At 42.4% G+C, this 19,578-nt stretch overlaps 3 non-coding genes across 3 annotated transcripts; all 3 read left to right on the top strand.

The window, feature by feature from the left end:
- Positions 1-2,619: 2,619 nt before the first annotated feature.
- Positions 2,620-2,690, top strand: TRNAG-GCC (transfer RNA glycine (anticodon GCC)). The gene has a single exon. It is a non-coding gene; the product is annotated as a tRNA-Gly (tRNA).
- A 3,394-nt stretch (positions 2,691-6,084) lies between these two features.
- TRNAG-GCC (transfer RNA glycine (anticodon GCC)) lies at positions 6,085-6,155 on the top strand. The gene has a single exon. It is a non-coding gene; the product is annotated as a tRNA-Gly (tRNA).
- Positions 6,156-7,550: 1,395 nt separating this feature from the next.
- On the top strand, positions 7,551-7,621 carry TRNAG-GCC (transfer RNA glycine (anticodon GCC)). The gene has a single exon. It is a non-coding gene; the product is annotated as a tRNA-Gly (tRNA).
- The last annotated feature ends 11,957 nt before the right edge of the window (positions 7,622-19,578 follow it).

The raw sequence follows: 19,578 nt of genomic DNA, 5'->3' as shown, positions 1-19,578 counted from the left end.
TAGATGATGGAGTGAAAGAGGAAGTGAAATCTCTGCACAGCATTACAAACAATATTTTTCAAGATGCCATGAACAAATGGAATTCGAAAAGTCATCAGGATGAAGAAATTTCCCTTTGATGTGAAGTTGTGCAATTCCCAGACTGGTCATGTTTCCATTGGTGTGAGTTTCATGGCATTGGAAGTTCAGTGGGAGAATTCTCGCTTGCAATGTGGGAGACCTGGGTTCAATTCCCAGTCAATGCAAAACTTTTTTCAATAACATCATTTTGTTTTGTGTCTGTCAATGGATTGAAATATAGAATGAATTTCACATTGTCATTGAAGCAGTTCCTGTCCCGGCTCTTTGTCAGATTTCTCGTTTGGAGGAGTTCCTGTCCTGGCTCTTTCAATGATTTCTTGTTTGATGGAGTTCTTGTCCCAGTTCTTTCAAGGATTTTTTGCTTGAAGGAGTTCCTGTCCCAGTTCTTTCAAGGATTTCTTGCATGAAGGAGTTCTTGTCCAGGCTCGTTTTAAGATTTCTTGTTTGAAGGAGTTCTTGTCCAGGCTCTTTGAAGGATTTCTTGTTTGAAGGAGTTCTTGTCCAGGCTCGGTGAAACATTTCAAGTTTGAAGGAGTTCGTTTTCAGGATCTTAAATAGCTTTCTTATTTGAAGTAGTTACTTTGGAGCTTCTTTCAAAGATTTCTTGTTTGAAGGAGTTGTCTTCATTGGGAATAGTGGAAACGTTGATAAGAGGAAGAGCCAATTGCCACGTCCATGCATCAGGAGTGTGAGAAGGCAACGGGAGGGTGATTTCCTTCCACATGACACTGGAATAGATGATGGAGTGAAAGAGGAAGTGAAATCTCTGCACAGCATTGCAAACAATATTTTTCATGATGCCATGAACAAATGGAATTCGAAAAGTCATCAGGATGAAGACATTTCCTTTTGATGTGAAGTTGTGCAATTCCCAGACTGGTCATGTTTCCATTGGTGTGAGTTTCATGGCATTGGTAGTTCAGTGGTAGAATTCTCGCTTGCCATGTGGGAGAGCTGGGTTCAATTCCCAATCAATGCAACACTTTTTTGAATGACATCATTTTGTTTTGTGTCTGGCAATGGATTGAAATATAGACTGAAATTCACATTGTCATTGAAGGAGTTCCTGTCCAGGCTCTTGGACAGATTTGTTGTTTGAAGGAGATCATGTCTGTGCTTTTTCAAGGATTTCTTGTCTGGAGGAGTTCTTGTCCAGGCTCTTTGTCAGATTTCTTGTTTGAAGGAGTTCCTATCCCGGCTCTTTCAAGGATATCTTGCTGGAAGCAGTTCCTGTCCTGGCTCTTTGTCAGATTTCTTGTTTGATGGAGTTCTTGTCCAGGCTCTTTGAAAGATTTTTTGTTTGAAGGAGTTCCTGTTCAGGCTCATTCAAGGATTTCTTGTTTGAAGGAGTTCTTGTCCCAGTTCTTTCAAGGATTTCTTGTTTGATGGAGTTCGTGTCCAGGCTCTTTCAAGGATTTCTTGGTTGATGGAGTTCTTGTCCAGGCGCGTTGTCAAATTTCTTGTTTTAAGGAGTTCTTGTCCATGCTCTTTGAAAGATTTCCTGTTTGAAAGAGTTCTTGTTCAGGTTCTTTCAAGGATTTCTTGTTTGAAGGTGTTCTCGTCATTGGGAAAACTGGTGACATTGAGAAGAGGAACAGCAAATTGCCACGTCCCTGCATCAGGAGTGTGAGAAGGCAACGGGAGGGTGATTTCCTTCCACATGACACTGGAATAGATGATGGAGTGAAAGAGGAAGTGAAATCTCTGCACAGCATTACAAACAATATTTTTCAAGATGCCATGAACAAATGGAATTCGAAAAGTCATCAGGATGAAGAAATTTCCCTTTGATGTGAAGTTGTGCAATTCCCAGACTGGTCATGTTTCCATTGGTGTGAGTTTCATGGCATTGGTAGTTCAGTGGGAGAATTCTCGCTTGCCATGTGGGAGACCTGGGTTCAATTCCCAATCAATGCAAAACTTTTTTCAATAACATCATTTTGTTTTGTGTCTGTCAATGGATTGAAATATAGAATGAATTTCACATTGTCATTGAAGGAGTTCTTGTCCCGGCTCTTTCAAGGATTTCTTGCTTGAAGGAGTTCTTGTCCCAGTTCTTTCAAGGATTTCTTGCATGAAGGAGTTCTTTTCCAGGCTCGTTTTAAGATTTCTTGTTTGAAGGAGTTCTTGTCCAGGCTCGGTGAAACATTTCATGTTTGAAGGAGTTCGTTTTCAGGATCTTAAATAGCTTTCTTATTTGAAGTAGTTACTTTGGAGCTTCTTTCAAAGATTTCTTGTTTGAAGGAGTTCTCTTCATTGGGAATAGTGGAAACGTTGATAAGAGGAGGAGCCAATTGCCACGTCCATGCATCAGGAGTGTGAGAAGGCAACGGGAGGGTGATTTCCTTCCACATGACACTGGAATAGATGATGGCGTGAAAGAGGAAGTGAAATCTCTGCACAGCATTGCAAACAATATTTTTTATGATGCCATGAACAAATGGAAATCGAAAAGTCATCAGGATGAAGACATTTCCCTTTGATGTGAAGTTGTGCAATTCCCAGACTGGTCATGTTTCCATTCGTGTGAGTTTCATGGCATTGGTAGTTCAGTGGTAGAATTCTCGCTTGCCATGTGGGAGACCTGGGTTCAATTCCCAGTCAATGCAAAACTTTTTTCAATAACATCATTTTGTTTTGTGTCTGTCAATGGATTGAAATATAGAATGAATTTCACATTGTCATTGAAGCAGTTCCTGTCCAGGCTCTTGGACAGATTTGTTGTTTGAAGGAGATCATGTCTGTGCTTTTTCAAGAATTTCTTGTCTGGAGGAGTTCTTATCCAGGCTCTTTGTCAGATTTCTCGTTTGGAGGAGTTCCTGTCCTGGCTCTTTCAAGGATTTCTTGTTTGATGGAGTTCTTGTCCCAGTTCTTTCATGGATTTTTTGCTTGAAGGAGTTCTTGTCCAGGCTCGTTTTAAGATTTCTTGTTTGAAGGAGTTCTTGTCCAGGCTCTTTGAAGGATTTCTTGTTTGAAGGAGTTCTTGTCCAGGCTCGGTGAAACATTTCATGTTTGAAGGAGTTCGTTTTCAGGATCTTAAATAGCTTTCTTATTTGAAGTAGTTACTTTGGAGCTTCTTTCAAAGATTTCTTGTTTGATGGAGTTCTTGTCCAGGCTCATTGTCAGATTTCTTGTTTGAATGAGTTCCTGTCCAGGCTCGTTGTCAGATTTCTTGTTTTAAGGAGTTCTTGTCCATGCTCTTTGAAAGATTTCCTGTTTGAAAGAGTCCTTGTCCCAGTTCTTTCAAGGATTTCTTGTTTGAAGGAGTTCTCTTCATTGGGAATAGTGGAAACGTTGATAAGAGGAGGAGCCAATTGCCACGTCCATGCATCAGGAGTGTGAGAAGGCAACGGGAGGGTGATTTCCTTCCACATGACACTGGAATAGATGATGGCGTGAAAGAGGAAGTGAAATCTCTGCACAGCATTGCAAACAATATTTTTTATGATGCCATGAACAAATGGAAATCGAAAAGTCATCAGGATGAAGACATTTCCCTTTGATGTGAAGTTGTGCAATTCCCAGACTGGTCATGTTTCCATTCGTGTGAGTTTCATGGCATTGGAAGTTCAGTGGGAGAATTCTCGCTTGCAATGTGGGAGACCTGGGTTCAATTCCCAGTCAATGCAAAACTTTTTTCAATAACATCATTTTGTTTTGTGTCTGTCAATGGATTGAAATATAGAATGAATTTCACATTGTCATTGAAGCAGTTCCTGTCCCGGCTCTTTGTCAGATTTCTCGTTTGGAGGAGTTCCTGTCCTGGCTCTTTCAAGGATTTCTTGTTTGATGGAGTTCTTGTCCCAGTTCTTTCAAGGATTTTTTGCTTGAAGGAGTTCCTGTCCCAGTTCTTTCAAGGATTTCTTGCATGAAGGAGTTCTTGTCCAGGCTCGTTTTAAGATTTCTTGTTTGAAGGAGTTCTTGTCCAGGCTCTTTGAAGGATTTCTTGTTTGAAGGAGTTCTTGTCCAGGCTCGGTGAAACATTTCAAGTTTGAAGGAGTTCGTTTTCAGGATCTTAAATAGCTTTCTTATTTGAAGTAGTTACTTTGGAGCTTCTTTCAAAGATTTCTTGTTTGAAGGAGTTGTCTTCATTGGGAATAGTGGAAACGTTGATAAGAGGAAGAGCCAATTGCCACGTCCATGCATCAGGAGTGTGAGAAGGCAACGGGAGGGTGATTTCCTTCCACATGACACTGGAATAGATGATGGAGTGAAAGAGGAAGTGAAATCTCTGCACAGCATTGCAAACAATATTTTTCATGATGCCATGAACAAATGGAATTCGAAAAGTCATCAGGATGAAGACATTTCCTTTTGATGTGAAGTTGTGCAATTCCCAGACTGGTCATGTTTCCATTGGTGTGAGTTTCATGGCATTGGTAGTTCAGTGGTAGAATTCTCGCTTGCCATGTGGGAGAGCTGGGTTCAATTCCCAATCAATGCAACACTTTTTTGAATGACATCATTTTGTTTTGTGTCTGGCAATGGATTGAAATATAGACTGAAATTCACATTGTCATTGAAGGAGTTCCTGTCCAGGCTCTTGGACAGATTTGTTGTTTGAAGGAGATCATGTCTGTGCTTTTTCAAGGATTTCTTGTCTGGAGGAGTTCTTGTCCAGGCTCTTTGTCAGATTTCTTGTTTGAAGGAGTTCCTATCCCGGCTCTTTCAAGGATATCTTGCTGGAAGCAGTTCCTGTCCTGGGTCTTTGTCAGATTTCTTGTTTGATGGAGTTCTTGTCCAGGCTCTTTGAAAGATTTTTTGTTTGAAGGAGTTCCTGTTCAGGCTCATTCAAGGATTTCTTGTTTGAAGGAGTTCTTGTCCCAGTTCTTTCAAGGATTTCTTGTTTGATGGAGTTCGTGTCCAGGCTCTTTCAAGGATTTCTTGGTTGATGGAGTTCTTGTCCAGGCGCGTTGTCAAATTTCTTGTTTTAAGGAGTTCTTGTCCATGCTCTTTGAAAGATTTCCTGTTTGAAAGAGTTCTTGTTCAGGTTCTTTCAAGGATTTCTTGTTTGAAGGTGTTCTCGTCATTGGGAAAACTGGTGACATTGAGAAGAGGAACAGCAAATTGCCACGTCCCTGCATCAGGAGTGTGAGAAGGCAACGGGAGGGTGATTTCCTTCCACATGACACTGGAATAGATGATGGAGTGAAAGAGGAAGTGAAATCTCTGCACAGCATTGCAAACAATATTTTTTATGATACCATGAACAAATGGAAATCGAAAAGTCATCAGGATGAAGATATTTCCCTTTGATGTGAAGTTGTGCAATTCCCAGACTGGTCATGTTTCCATTGGTGTGAGTTTCATGGCATTGGTAGTTCAGTTGTAGAATTCTTGCTTGCCATGTGGGAGAACTGGGTTCAATTCCCAGTCAATGCAACACTTTTTTGAATAACATCATTTTGTTTTGTGTCTGGCAATGGATTGAAATATAGAATGAATTTCACATTGTCATTGAAGGAGCTCTTGTCCAGGCTCTTGGATAGATTTGTTGTTTGAAGGAGATCATGTCTGTGCTTTTTCAAGGATGTCTTGCTGGAAGCAGTTCCTCTCCCGGCTCTTTCGAGGATTTCTTGTTTGATGGAGTTCTTGTCCAGGCTCTTTGAAAGATTTCTTGTTTGAAGGAGTTCGTTTTCAGGATCTTAAATAGCTTTCTTATTTGAAGTAGTTACTTTGGAGCTTCTTTGAAAGATTTCTTGTTTGAAGGAGTTGCTGTCATTGGGAAAAGTGGTGACGTTGAGAAGAGGAAGAGCCAATTGCCACGTCCCTGCATCAGGAGTGTGAGAAGGCAACGGGAGGGTGATTTCCTTCCACATGACACTGGAATAGATGATGGAGTGAAAGAGGAAGTGAAATCTCTGCACAGCATTACAAACAATATTTTTCAAGATGCCATGAACAAATGGAATTCGAAAAGTCATCAGGATGAAGAAATTTCCCTTTGATGTGAAGTTGTGCAATTCCCAGACTGGTCATGTTTCCATTGGTGTGAGTTTCATGGCATTGGTAGTTCAGTGGGAGAATTCTCGCTTGCCATGTGGGAGACCTGGGTTCAATTCCCAGTCAATGCAAAACTTTTTTCAATAACATCATTTTGTTTTGTGTCTGTCAATGGATTGAAATATAGAATGAATTTCACATTGTCATTGAAGGAGTTCTTGTCCCGGCTCTTTCAAGGATTTCTTGCTTGAAGGAGTTCTTGTCCCAGTTCTTTCAAGGATTTCTTGCATGAAGGAGTTCTTTTCCAGGCTCGTTTTAAGATTTCTTGTTTGAAGGAGTTCTTGTCCAGGCTCGGTGAAACATTTCATGTTTGAAGGAGTTCGTTTTCAGGATCTTAAATAGCTTTCTTATTTGAAGTAGTTACTTTGGAGCTTCTTTCAAAGATTTCTTGTTTGAAGGAGTTCTCTTCATTGGGAATAGTGGAAACGTTGATAAGAGGAGGAGCCAATTGCCACGTCCATGCATCAGGAGTGTGAGAAGGCAACGGGAGGGTGATTTCCTTCCACATGACACTGGAATAGATGATGGCGTGAAAGAGGAAGTGAAATCTCTGCACAGCATTGCAAACAATATTTTTTATGATGCCATGAACAAATGGAAATCGAAAAGTCATCAGGATGAAGACATTTCCCTTTGATGTGAAGTTGTGCAATTCCCAGACTGGTCATGTTTCCATTCGTGTGAGTTTCATGGCATTGGAAGTTCAGTGGTAGAATTCTCGCTTGCCATGTGGGAGACCTGGGTTCAATTCCCAGTCAATGCAAAACTTTTTTCAATAACATCATTTTGTTTTGTGTCTGTCAATGGATTGAAATATAGAATGAATTTCACATTGTCATTGAAGCAGTTCCTGTCCCGGCTCTTTGTCAGATTTCTCGTTTGGAGGAGTTCCTGTCCTGGCTCTTTCAAGGATTTCTTGTTTGATGGAGTTCTTGTCCCAGTTCTTTCATGGATTTTTTGCTTGAAGGAGTTCTTGTCCAGGCTCGTTTTAAGATTTCTTGTTTGAAGGAGTTCTTGTCCAGGCTCTTTGAAGGATTTCTTGTTTGAAGGAGTTCTTGTCCAGGCTCGGTGAAACATTTCATGTTTGAAGGAGTTCGTTTTCAGGATCTTAAATAGCTTTCTTATTTGAAGTAGTTACTTTGGAGCTTCTTTCAAAGATTTCTTGTTTGAAGGAGTTCTCTTCATTGGGAATAGTGGAAACGTTGAGAAGAGGAAGAGCCAATTGCCACGTCCCTGCATCAGGAGTGTGAGAAGGCAACGGGAGGGTGATTTCCTTCCACATGACACTGGAATAGATGATGGAGTGAAAGAGGAAGTGAAATCTCTGCACAGAATTGCAAACAACATTTTTTATGATACCATGAACAAATGGAATTCGAAAAGTCATCAGGATGAAGATATTTCCCTTTGATGTGAAGTTGTGCAATTCCCAGACTGGTCATGTTTCTATTGGTGTTAGTTTCATGGCATTGGTAGTTCAGTGGTAGAATTCTCGCTTGCCATGTGGGAGACCTGGGTTCAATTCCCAGTCAATGCAAAACTTTTTTCAATAACATCATTTTGTTTTGTGACTGTCAATGGATTGAAATATAGAATGAATTTCACATTGTCATTGAAGCAGTTCCTGTCCTGGCTCTTTCAAGAATTTCTTGTTTGATGGAGTTCTTGTCCCAGTTCTTTCAAGGATTTTTTGCTTGAAGGAGTTCCTGTCCCAGTTCTTTCAAGGATTTCTTGCATGAAGGAGTTCTTGTCCAGGCTCGTTTTAAGATTTCTTGTTTGAAGGAGTTCTTGTCCAGGCTCTTTGAAGGATTTCTTGTTTGAAGGAGTTCTTGTCCAGGCTCGGTGAAACATTTCATGTTTGAAGGAGTTCGTTTTCAGGATCTTAAATAGCTTTCTTATTTGAAGTAGTTACTTTGGAGCTTCTTTCAAAGATTTCTTGTTTGAAGGAGTTCTCTTCATTGGGAATAGTGGAAACGTTGATAAGAGGAAGAGCCAATTGCCACGTCCCTGCATCAGGAGTGTGAGAAGGCAACGGGAGGGTGATTTCCTTCCACATGACACTGGAATAGATGATGGAGTGAAAGAGGAAGTGAAATCTCTGCACAGCATTGCAAACAATATTTTTCATGATGCCATGAACAAATGGAATTCGAAAAGTCATCAGGATGAAGACATTTCCTTTTGATGTGAAGTTGTGCAATTCCCAGACTGGTCATGTTTCCATTGGTGTGAGTTTCATGGCATTGGTAGTTCAGTGGTAGAATTCTCGCTTGCCCTGTGGGAGAGCTGGGTTCAATTCCCAATCGATGCAACACTTTTTTGAATGACATCATTTTGTTTTGTGTCTGGCAATGGATTGAAATATAGACTGAAATTCACATTGTCATTGAAGGAGTTCCTGTCCAGGCTCTTGGATAGATTTGTTGTTTGAAGGAGATCATGTCTGTGCTTTTTCAAGGATGTCTTGCTGGAAGCAGTTCCTGTCCTGGCTCTTTCAAGGATTTCTTGTTTGATGGAGTTCTTGTCCAGGCTCGTTGTCAGATTTCTTTTTTGAAGGAGTTCTTGTCCAGGCTCATTGTCAGATTTCTTGTTTTTAGGAGTTCTTGTCCATGCTCTATGAAAGATTTCCTGTTTGATGGAGTCCCTGTTCAGGCTCATTCAAGGATTTCTTGTTTGAAAGAGTTCCTGTCCTGGTCCTTTCAAGGATTTTTTGTTTTAAGGAGTTCCTGTCCTGGTTCTTTCAATGATTTCTTTGTTTGAAGGAGTTATTGTCCAGGATATTAAATAGATTTTTTCATTTTCAGTGGTTCCTTTAGAGGTTCTTTCAAAGATTTCTTGTTTGAAGGAGTTATTGTCCAGGATATTAAATAGATTTTTTCATTTTCAGTGGTTCCTTTAGAGGTTCTTTCAAAGATTTCTTGTTTGAAGGAGTTGCTGTCATTTGGAAAAGTGGTGACGTTGAGAAGAGGAAGAGCCAATTGCCACGTCCCTGCATAAGGAGTGTGAGAAAGCAAGGGGAGAGTGATTGCCTTGCACATGACTTTGGAACAGATGATGGAGTGAAAGAGGAAGTGAAATCTCTGCACAGCATTGCAAACAAGCTCCAATGAGCGAAGATCCTCCTCCTCTAAATGATGACGTCATAAAAACGAATATGACGTTATTGTAATGTGTCAGGTTTGCGATAAATTATCTGTGCTAATGCCCGGCTTGATTCCCGCAAACAAAATTCAAACAGCTTGCCCAGTTTCGGAGATAATGGTATCGGCGAAATCCATCAGCTGTGATATTATGACGTCAACTTTTTTTCTCGGAAGAATTTCCAAAATCGGAGATGGTTACTGCCAGCGCGTGGGCTTTCTGCATATACATGGCAAGTTTCACGAAGATCCGATGAAAACTCTGGGTTGTGAAACTAAAAATGTCAAAAAATAGGAACGAGGTCATAAAAATTGATATGACGTCATCGTGATGTATCATATGCGCAGTAGTTCATCTCTGTTATGCCCTGTTTGATTCCCGCAAACAGAATTTAAAAAGCTTGTCTCGTTTCGTAGAAAATGTTTTAGGCGATTTCCATTTGCGGAGATATTTTGACGTCATAACTTTTTTTCTCGGAGGAATTTTCAAAATCGGAGATGGTGACTGTCTGCGCAGGGAATTTCGACATGTATTTGCCCAGTTTCAGGAAGTTTCGATGAAAACTGGAGGCTGTGAAACAAAAAAGTCCACAAGAAGAAGATGAAGAACAACAACGTGAGTAAGACTGAGAGATCCTCCAAGAGGATCGAAAGATATTTTTCATGATGCCATGAACAAATGGAAATCGAAAAGTCATCAGGATGAAGATATTTCCCTTTGATGTGAAGTTGTGCAATTCCCAGACTGGTCATGTTTCCATTGGTGTGAGATTCATGGCATTGGTAGTTCAGTGGGAGAATTCTCGCTTGCCATGTGGGAGACCTGGGTTCAATTTCCAGTCAATGCAACACTTTTTTCAATAACATCATTTTGTTTTGTGTCTGTCAATGGATTGAAATATAGAATGAATTTCACATTGTCATTGAAGCAGTTCCTGTCCTGGCTCTTTCAAGGATTTCTTGTTTGATGGAGTTCTTGTCCCGGCTCTTTCAAGGATCTCTTGCATGAAGGAGTTCTTGTCCAGGCTCGTTTTAAGATTTCTTGTTTGAAGGAGTTCTTGTCCAGGCTCTTTGAAGGATTTCTTGTTTGAAGGAGTTCTTGTCCAGGCTCGGTGAAACATTTCATGTTTGAAGGAGTTCGTTTTCAGGATCTTAAATAGCTTTCTTATTTGAAGTAGTTACTTTGGAGCTTCTTTCAAAGATTTCTTGTTTGAAGGAGTTGTCTTCATTGGGAATAGTGGAAACGTTGATAAGAGGAAGAGCCAATTGCCACGTCCATGCATCAGGAGTGTGAGAAGGCAACGGGAGGGTGATTTCCTTCCACATGACACTGGAATAGATGATGGAGTGAAAGAGGAAGTGAAATCTCTGCACAGCATTGCAAACAATATTTTTCATGATGCCATGAACAAATGGAATTCGAAAAGTCATCAGGATGAAGACATTTCCTTTTGATGTGAAGTTGTGCAATTCCCAGACTGGTCATGTTTCCATTGGTGTGAGTTTCATGGCATTGGTAGTTCAGTGGTAGAATTCTCGCTTGCCATGTGGGAGAGCTGGGTTCAATTCCCAATCAATGCAACACTTTTTTGAATGACATCATTTTGTTTTGTGTCTGGCAATGGATTGAAATATAGACTGAAATTCACATTGTCATTGAAGGAGTTCCTGTCCAGGCTCTTGGACAGATTTGTTGTTTGAAGGAGATCATGTCTGTGCTTTTTCAAGGATTTCTTGTCTGGAGGAGTTCTTGTCCAGGCTCTTTGTCAGATTTCTTGTTTGAAGGAGTTCCTATCCCGGCTCTTTCAAGGATATCTTGCTGGAAGCAGTTCCTGTCCTGGCTCTTTGTCAGATTTCTTTTTTGAAGGAGTTCTTGTCCAGGCTCATTCAAGGATTTCTTGTTTGAAGGAGTTCCTGTCCTGGCTCTTTGAAAGATTTTTTGTTTGAAGGAGTTCCTGTTCAGGCTCATTCAAGGATTTCTTGTTTGAAGGAGTTCTTGTCCCAGTTCTTTCAAGGATTTCTTGTTTGATGGAGTTCGTGTCCAGGCTCTTTCAAGGATTTCTTGGTTGATGGAGTTCTTGTCCAGGCGCGTTGTCAAATTTCTTGTTTTAAGGAGTTCTTGTCCATGCTCTTTGAAAGATTTCCTGTTTGAAAGAGTTCTTGTTCAGGCTCTTTCAAGGATTTCTTGTTTGAAGGTGTTCTCGTCATTGGGAAAACTGGTGACATTGAGAAGAGGAACAGCAAATTGCCACGTCCCTGCATCAGGAGTGTGAGAAGGCAACGGGAGGGTGATTTCCTTCCACATGACACTGGAATAGATGATGGAGTGAAAGAGGAAGTGAAATCTCTGCACAGCATTGCAAACAATATTTTTTATGATACCATGAACAAATGGAAATCGAAAAGTCATCAGGATGAAGATATTTCCCTTTCATGTGAAGTTGTGCAATTCCCAGACTGGTCATGTTTCCATTGGTGTGAGTTTCATGGCATTGGTAGTTCAGTTGTAGAATTCTTGCTTGCCATGTGGGAGAACTGGGTTCAATTCCCAGTCAATGCAACACTTTTTTGAATAACATCATTTTGTTTTGTGTCTGGCACTGGATTGAAATATAGAATGAATTTCACATTGTCATTGAAGGAGTTCTTGTCCAGGCTCTTGGATAGATTTGTTGTTTGAAGGAGATCATGTCTGTGCTTTTTCAAGGATGTCTTGCTGGAAGCAGTTCCTCTCCCGGCTCTTTCGAGGATTTCTTGTTTGATGGAGTTCTTGTCCAGGCTCTTTGAAAGATTTCTTGTTTGAAGGAGTTGCTGTCATTGGGAAAAGTGGTGACGTTGAGAAGAGGAAGAGCCAATTGCCACGTCCATGCATCAGGAGTGTGAGAAAGCAAGGGGAGAGTAATTTCCTTGCACATGACTTTGGAACAGATGATGGAGTGAAAGAGGAAATGAAATCTCTGCACAGCATTGCAAACAATATTTTTTATGATGCCATGAACATATGGAATTCGAAAAGTCATCAGGATGATGATATTTCCCTTTGATGTGAAGTTGTGCAATTCCCAGCCTGGTCATGTTTCCATCAGTGCGATGCTCATGGCATTGGGAGTTCAGTGGTTGAATTCTCGCTTGCCTTGTGGGAGACCTGTGTTCAATTCCCAGTAAATGCAATACTGTTTTTCATCACATCCTTTTGTTTTGTGTCTGGCACTGGAATGAAATTATCGAATGAATTATGCATTGTCATTGAAGGAGTTCCTGTCCAGGCTCTTGGAGAGATTTCTTGTTTGAAGGAGTTCCTGTCCAGGCTCTTGGAGAAATTTCTTGTTTGAAGTCGTTCCTTTGGAAGTTCTTTCAAAGATTTATTGTTTGAAGGAGTTGCTCTCATTGGGAAAAGTGGTGACGTTGAGAAGAGGAAGAGCCAATTGTCACGTCCATGCATCAGGAGTGTGAGAAGGCAAGGGGAGAGTGATTGCCTTGCACATGACTTTGGAACAGATGATGGAGTGAAAGAGGAAGTGAAATCTCTGCACAGCATTGCACACAAGCTCAAATGAGCGAAGATCCTCGTCCTCTCAGTAATGACGTCATAAAAACGAATAAGATGTCATTGTGATGTTTCAGGTTTGCGATAAATTAGCTGTGCTCATGCCCGGCTTGATTCCCGCAAACAAAATTCAAACAGCTTGCCCAGTTTCGGAGATAATGGCAGAGGCGAAATCCATTAGCGGTGATATTATGACGTCAACTTTTTTTCTCGGAGGAATTTCCAAAATCGGAGATGGTTACTGTCTGCGCGTGGGCTTTCTGCATATACATGGCAAGTTTCACGAAGATCCGATGAAAACTCTGGGTTGTGAAACAAAAAATGTCAAAAAATAGGAATGAGGTCATAAAAATTGATATGACGTCATCGTCATGTATCATATGCGCGGTAATTCATCTCTGTTATGCCCTGTTTGATTCCCGCAAACAGAATTTAAAAAGCTTGTCTAGTTTCGGAGAAAATGTTTAAGGCGATTTCCATTTGCGGAGATATTTTGACGTCATAACTTTTTTTCTCGGAGGAATTTTCAATATCGGAGATATCGGAGGAGATGCGCAGGGAATTTCGACATGTATTTGCCCAGTTTCAGGAAGTTTCGATGAAAACTGGAGGCTGTGAAACAAAAAAGTCCACAAGAAGAAGATGAAGAACAACAACGTGAGAAAGACTGAGAGATCCTCCAAGAGGATCGAAAGATATTTTTCATGATGCCATGAACAAATGGAAATCGAAAAGTCATCAGGATGAAGATATTTCCCTTTGATGTGAAGTTGTGCAATTCCCAGACTGGTCATGTTTCCATTGGTGTGAGTTTCATGGCATTGGTAGTTTAATGGTAGAATTCTCGCTTGCCATGTGGGAGACCTGGGTTCAATTACCAGTCAATGCAAAACTTTTTTCAATAACATCATTTTGTTTTCTGTCTGTCAATGGATTGAAATATAGAATGAATTTCACATTGTCATTGAAGCAGTTCCTGTCCCGGCTCTTTGTCAGATTTCTCGTTTGGAGGAGTTCCTGTCCTGGCTCTTTCAAGGATTTTTTTTTTTTGTATACCTTGGTCGAGGCTCGTATGAGAGCAAACACACAACTCACAGCAAGGAGGCATGAGACAAGAGGGGCGGGAGTGGAAGGGACAAAACAGTGGGGAACAGACACATCAGGTGAACTGTGGAAGGGAGAGTGATGGGGATGGGACGGGGAACATGGCGAAGAGAAGATGGACATTTCGGGGACTTTCAGGAAGGAAAGCAGGAGAAATGAAGGAAATGGGCTTGGGTGGATTATCGGGGGTAGAAAAGATCGAGGATTTGGATGGGGGAAGATAAGAGGTGGTGGTGAACAGCTGTTTTGAAAGCCTGGAGGGAAGAATGGGAAAGAATAGAGTGAGTGAGTTTATTCCAAAGGCGGGAAAAAAAAAGAGGAATGAAAGAGTGAAGATGAGCAGTGATTCGTGATTTTGGTAGTTTTACCAGAAGGGGGTTGTTGGCGGACCTTGAGCGCCCTGTGGAAATATGGTGGGGACAAATCGCAGAGAGAGCAAGGGGGGCAAGGCTGGAGAGGAGTCGGTAGAAGACAGAAAGACCACTGACCAACCTGCGGTGATTGAGTGAGAGGCCCAAAGACTCAGTTTCATTGCAGGAGATGCCGATGATCTTAAATGCCCTGGTTTCGACAGCATGAAGCCGAGAAAGGTGGGAGGCAGGAGCACCAGCCCAGAGGGGAGAGCAGTACTCCATCAGGCTATGGACAAAAGCTTTGTAAGTGGTCAGGAGCTCAAGAGGGCCGAGGAAGGACTTAGCACGACGAAGGATTCCCAGTCGGCGACTGGCTTTTGAGGCGAGGTTGGAAATGTGACTTTCCCAGGAAAGGTCATGGCAGATAGTGAGACCCAGAAGCTTGAAAGAAAAGACTTCTTCCAGAGGATTGTTGAGAAAGTGGATGGGGGGGTTTTGTAAACGGTCCTTTCGAAGAGACATAGTGAGAGTGTGAGATTTGTCTGGATTGAAAGACATGTTCCACGTGTTGGACCAGTTTGTGATTTTATCCAGATCTGCAGTGAGCGAAGAAGCTGCTGCTTGCCGGTCTGAGGGATGACAGATGGTACGGCAGAGGGTGGAGTCGTCGGCAAAGAGAAATAGAGGATTTTCCAGAGAGTCCGAGAGATCATTGATGAAAACCAGAAAAAGAACAGGGCCCAGAACGCTACCTTGAGGAACTCCAGCCTGCACAGGAAGAGGGGATGAAAGAACTCCATTTAGGGCCACACGTTGACTGCGACAGGAGAGGAAGTCTGCGAGCCATGAGTGGAGATGGCCTTGAATACCATGGGAAGAGAGTTTGGTGAGTAGGGTAGGGTGCCAGACTGTGTCAAAAGCACGTGATATGTCCAGGGATACGGCTCGGATTTCCTGTCTGGCATTGAGGACCTCCATCCATTGATGGGAGAGCAGAAGCAGCATATCCAGGGTAGAGTGACCTGGTCTGAAACCAAATTGATGATTGGAAATCAAGCCATTGGAGAAGAGGAAGGATTTCATGTCTGAAGCGATGATGGATTCCATCACCTTGCTGATGATTGGGAGAAGGCTGATTGGTCTGTAGTTACAGGGATCTGTTTTTGCACCTTTTTATGCAGGGCAGTGATGTTAGCAGATTTCCAAGCAGATGGCAGATGACCTTGGGCAAATGAGAGGGTGAATAGAACAGAGAGAGGGTGAGCAAGAGCAGAAGAGCAGGCTTTGAGGACACGTGGGCTGATGCCGTCTGGACCGGTTGCAGAATCTGACTCGAGGTTTGAAAGCAAGCTCTCCACCTTGTCAGGAGAAAAGGATACAGAGTCCAGGGACAGTTGGGTGCGACTGGGTAAAGTGGGTAGAGATAGTGATGGGTTTAGGACACAAGATTTAGCTGCAAACACCGAGTTTAGACATTCAGCTTTATCACGTGTGGAATCAGTAGTGCGGCCATTTGAGGTAAGGGAGGGGATGGAGGGGGAACATACACCAGAAACAGATTTGATTAAACGCCACCAGGATTTTGAGGAGGGAGAGAGGTTTGAGAGTTCAGACTTGAGATGAGAAAGATGTTGTTTTCTGGCTCTCCTGAGGGTAGATACACACTTGTTCCGAGCTTTGTGGAAAGAACTGAGATTGCCCTCAGTTGGGTTTGCTTTCCATGAGGCAAAGGCAAGTTGTTTCAGGACAACTGCCTCGCCACAAGCTTCAGTAAACCAAGGGCGGGAGGAAGGGTAGGACAACTGAACACGAGAGGGGATAAATCTGTGCATGAGGGAGAGCAAGTTTCTTTGAAAGAATTCCCAGGATTAGTTGATGTTTGAGAAAGTAGTGATAGGAGACCAGTCTGTAAGTTTGATGGCTGCTCGGAGACCCTGCCAGTCGGCTTGAGTGAAATGCCAGACTCGACGGCGGTGAGGTGGTTCTCTGATAACAGCCAGAGAGATGTCCACTTTGACAAGGACGTGGTCAGAAGAACCGATTGGAGCGAAGGAAGAGCAGCAGATATTGTCAGGGAAATTTGTCAAAATCAGATCCAGAAGAGATGGAGTACCATTGGTTGAGATCCGGGTCGGGAAGTTGACCGATTGAGTCAGTCCCAATGAGTCGCAGAAAGCTTTTGCTGAGGTGCCATGGCAGGTGAGAGAGGTACCCACACCTAGCCAACTGGCGTGATGACAATTGAAGTCACCACATAAGAGGAAGAGAGAGTTTGGATGAGAAGATAGAAGATGGTCCATGTTTTCGGATAGTGAGGTGTAGATGGAGTCATCACTGTTCGGTGGACGGTACAGTACACATATAAACATGAGGTGGGAGTGGAGGGGAAGCCGAAGCCAGAGGTATTCCTGGGGGTGTGGGGGAGTGAGAGCAGTGCATGGAGAGTGAGGAATAGAGTCTTTGAAGAGAGCAACACCTCCACCAGGACGAGGCTCAGGTCTGTCATACCGTAAGAGGGCGTAACCAGGGAGAGATACTTGGGAGTCAGATACGTCTTGGGAGAGGAAAGTTTCTGTTAGGCAGATAATGTCTGGTTTTTCAGTGGCAACCTGTATGGAAAGATCTGAAAGGTTTGAGCGAAGGCCCCGGATATTTGAGGTCCACACTTTTAATGAAGAGGAAGGGGAGGAGGCTTTGGGTGCTGGAGGTGGAGGGGGAGGGGTAGGGTAGGACAAGGGATGAGGGGGGCAGGTAAGGAGGGTTGCTGAAGGAGTGTGGGGTATTGCAGAATAGCGAGGGGAGGGGGCCGAATGAGGAGGAGAAAAGGCTCTGTGGTGCTGGGAGAGAGGGGGGACAAGAGACAAGGAAGAAGGCAGTTGAGGATTTGAGGAGGTGGAGTGAAGAGATGGAGATGAGAGGGCAGTGGAGGGAGGCAGGTTGGTGGATGAGAGGGGGGGAAACTTTGAGAAGGAAGAGTGAGGGGGATGAAAGGTGGGAGAAAGGTGAGGGGGGAATTTTTGAGAGAGGTGAGAGGGAGGCTTGGAGGAAGAAGAGTGGGATGGTTGCTTTGAGAGTGAGAGTGAGGGGTGAGGGAGGTGAGTTGGCACTGAAGTTGGAAAAAAAGAATGGTTGATGGAAAGCGAACATCCATGGCAAACTGTGGTTTTTAAAAGTTTTAGGTCAGAGATGCGATTTAACACAATTCTTGATGGATGCAATGAAGGCGAATTCAGAGCATGGAGAGAAGAAGCGCTGTAATAGTTGGATTTTTTAGGCAAGGAATGAAGGAGAGGTCGAAATGAGAGCAGTCTGTTAAAATAGCAGAAGAGTAGTGCATTGTGAAACAGTAAAGAGTACCACATGTGTGAGAGAGGAAGATGAAGCATTATAAGATCGTTTTTGTTGTTAAAAATAATGTATGAGAGAGTTCAACAGATTAGGTCATGGAAGTGTAAAAAAATAAAACATAAAAAAAAAATCGAGGAAGAAGACGAGGAGGAAGTTAATAGGAAGAATAAGAATCGGGAGAAGGTGAGCGTGTTGTTGTTGTTGTAGGGTATTTTTTTTTTATTTTTTTTTATTTTTGTTTTTTGAGATAAGAAAGAGATTAGTTGGGAGAATGGGGGATGTTTGGAAAGTGGGGAGGATCAAAATTGAAGGTAATGGGGAGGATAGAAATTGAAGGTCATGGGGAGAAAAAACAAAGAAACAAAAAACGATCGAACACCGAGTGGAACCGGTAGGCCTCAAGCCTAGGCCTAGGCCTCAAGCACCAGGTAAGAACGTCGACAAAAATACTCACAAAATAGCACGATTTTTGAAACAAAACCGAACTAGCAACACACAGTAACATGCAGGTGAGAAAATTAAACAGTTAAAACGGGACAAATAACAACCGGAAACTTAGCTTTGAGAACGTCAGCAGGGAGCCCCGAAGGAGACCTCTCGCGAACTCATGTTAACTAACTCGCTAACCTTTCGCTAACTCTCGCTAACTCGCTAACCTCTGCTAACTCGCTTCTTGTTTGATGGACTTCTTGTCCCGGCTCTTTCAAGGATCTCTTGCTTGAAGGAGTTCTTGTCTCAGTTCTTTCAAGAATTTCTTGCATGAAGGAGTTCTTGTCCAGGCTCGTTTTAAGATTTCTTGTTTGAAGGAGTTATTGTCCAGGCTCTTTGAAGGATTTCTTGTTTGAAGGAGTTCTTGTCCAGGCTCGGTGAAACATTTCATGTTTGAAGGAGTTCGTTTTCAGGATCTTAAATAGCTTTCTTATTTGAAGTAGTTACTTTGGAGCTTCTTTCAAAGATTTCTTGTTTGAAGGAGTTCTCTTCATTGGGAATAGTGGAAACGTTGATAAGAGGAAGAGCCAATTGCCACGTCCCTGCATCAGGAGTGTGAGAAGGCAACGGGAGGGTGATTTCCTTCCACATGACACTGGAATAGATGATGGAGTGAAAGAGGAAGTGAAATCTCTGCACAGCATTGCAAACAATATTTTTTATGATACCATGAACAAATGGAATTCGAAAAGTCATCAGGATGAAGACATTTACCTTTGATGTGAAGTTGTGCAATTCCCAGACTGGTCATGTTTCCATTGGTGTGAGTTTCATGGCATTGCTCGTTCAGTGGTAGAATTCTCACTTGCCACGTGGCATACCTGGGTTCAATTCCCAGTCAATGCAACACTTTTTTCAACAACATCATTTTGTTTTGTGTCTGTCAATGGATTGAAATGTAGAATGAATTTCACATTGTCATTGAAGGAGTTCCTGTCCAGGCTCTTGGACAGATTTGTTTTTTGAAGGAGATCATGTCTGTGCTTTTTCAAGGATTTCTTGTCCGGAGGAGTTCTTGTCCAGGCTCTTTGTCAGATTTCTTGTTTGAAGGAGTTCCTATCCCGGCTCTTTCAAGGATATCTTGCTGGAAGCAGTTCCTGTCCTGGCTCTTTCAAGGATTTCTTGTTTGATGGAGTTCTTGTCCAGGCTCGTTGTCAGATTTCTTTTTTGAAGGAGTTCTTGTCCAGGCTCATTCAAGGATTTCTTGTTTGAAGGAGTTCCTGTCCTGGCTCTTTGAAAGATTTTTTGTTGGAAGCAGTTCCTGTTCAGGCTCATTCAAGGATTTCTTGTTTGAAGGAGTTCTTGTCCCAGTTCTTTCAAGGATTTCTTGTTTGATGGAGTTCTTGTCCAGGCTCATTGTCAGATTTCTTGTTTGAATGAGTTCCTGTCCAGGCTCGTTGTCAGATTTCTTGTTTTAAGGAGTTCTTGTCCATGCTCTTTGAAAGATTTCCTGTTTGAAAGAGTCCTTGTTCAGGCTCTTTCAAGGATTTCTTGTTTGAAGGTGTTTTCGTCA

Source organism: Eptatretus burgeri, chromosome 1 (genome assembly GCF_056783735.1).
Source record: "Eptatretus burgeri isolate ZD-2024b chromosome 1, Ebu_testis_v1, whole genome shotgun sequence".
Lineage (NCBI taxonomy): Eukaryota > Metazoa > Chordata > Myxini > Myxiniformes > Myxinidae > Eptatretus > Eptatretus burgeri.
This window is presented reverse-complemented; position numbering and strand designations above follow the sequence as displayed.